Source organism: Neomonachus schauinslandi, chromosome 6, assembly GCF_002201575.2.
Source record: "Neomonachus schauinslandi chromosome 6, ASM220157v2, whole genome shotgun sequence".
NCBI lineage: Eukaryota > Metazoa > Chordata > Mammalia > Carnivora > Phocidae > Neomonachus > Neomonachus schauinslandi.
This window is the reverse complement of record NC_058408.1, coordinates 1753893-1754244: the sequence shown is the minus strand read 5'-3', so window position 1 is coordinate 1754244 and position 352 is coordinate 1753893.

Sequence of the window (352 nt, the reverse complement as noted above, 5' to 3'; positions counted from 1 at the left end):
CACGCACCGACACGCACGCACACACACAGACACGCACGCACACGCACAGACACGCACACGCACCGACACGCACGCACGCACACACACGCACACACACAGACACGCACGCACACGCACAGACACACACACGCACCGACACGCACACACGCACACACAGACACGCACGCACACGCACACGCACACACGAGTGCACACATGCACACAGACTGTGAATTCCTTGAGGACAGGAACGGTATCTGTCTCTCTCTGCTTGGCTGGGTTGTCTGCTGAACCGGTGCTCAGGACGTGGAAGAATCACGGGTGAATGAGGATGTCCTCATGCCCTGGAAAGAACACTGCACCGGGAGTCAGC